Genomic DNA, 1,200 nt, shown 5'->3' on the forward strand with positions numbered 1-1,200 from the left:
AGTCACCTGCCAGGTAGCGGACGGTCTCTAGTTTGAGGGACTCCAGGACGGTTTTGAGCGACGCCACCTGCAGGTCGATCTTCTTGTTGATCTCCATGTTGTCGTTTTCCAGGTCAGCTTTCTGAGACACACGTCAGCCAACCAGGTGTAGTTAGTCACAGTTGACCAGGTGTAGTTAGTCACAGCCAACCAGCCAACCAGGTGTAGTTAGTCACAGTTGACCAGGTGTAGTTAGTCACAGCCAACCAGCCAACCAGGTGTAGTTAGTCACAGTTGACCAGGTGTAGTTAGTCACAGCCAACCAGCCAACCAGGTGTAGTTAGTCACAGTTGACCAGGTGTAGTTAGTCACAGTTGACCAGGTGTAGTTAGTCACAGTCGACCAGGTGTAGTTAGTCAATTTCGACCAGGTGCAGTTAGTCACAGCCAACCAGTTGACCAGGTGTAGTTAGTCACTTTCAACCAGGTGCAGTTAGTCACAGCCAACTAGTCGACCAGGTGTAGTTAGTCACAGTCGACCAGGTGTAGTTAGTCACATTCGACCAGGTGTAGTTAGTCACAGCTGACCAGGTGTAGTTAGTCACAACCAACCAGCCAACCAGGTGTAGTTAGTCACAGCTGACCAGGTGTAGTTAGTCACAACCAACCAGCCAACCAGGTGTAGTTAGTCACAGCCAACCAGCCAACCAGGTGTAGTTAGTCACATTCGACCAGGTGTAGTTAGTCACAGCCAACCAGCCAACCAGGTGTAGTTCGTCACAGTCGACCAGGTGTAGTTAGTCACAATCGACCAGGTGCAGTTAGTCACAGCCAACCAGATGACCAGGTGTAGTTCGTCACAGTCGACCAGGTGTGGTTAGTCACAGTCGACCAGCCAACCAGGTGTAGTTCGTCACAGTCGACCAGGTGTGGTTAGTCACAGTCGACCAGGTGTAGTTAGTCACAGTCGACCAGGTGTAGTTAGTCACAGTCGACCAGGTGTAGTTGGTCACAGTCAACCAGTCGACCAGGTGTAGTTAGTCACAGTCGACCAGGTGTAGTTAGTCACAGTCGACCAGGTGTAGTTAGTCACAGGTATATGATGTTGTTATGGAGATGTGATGCAGCTTGTTCACCTTGTGATGGAACTCTGAGGTCGCCTCCATCAGCTTCTTCTCCTGTTCAGTGAACTGACAGAAACACACGCACACAACTGTGATGC

This window comes from Seriola lalandi, unplaced genomic scaffold, assembly GCF_002814215.2.
Source record: "Seriola lalandi dorsalis isolate HSWRI2012SDOR001 ecotype SW California unplaced genomic scaffold, Sedor1 jcf7180002049734, whole genome shotgun sequence".
NCBI classification, from domain to species: Eukaryota; Metazoa; Chordata; class Actinopteri; order Carangiformes; family Carangidae; genus Seriola; species Seriola lalandi.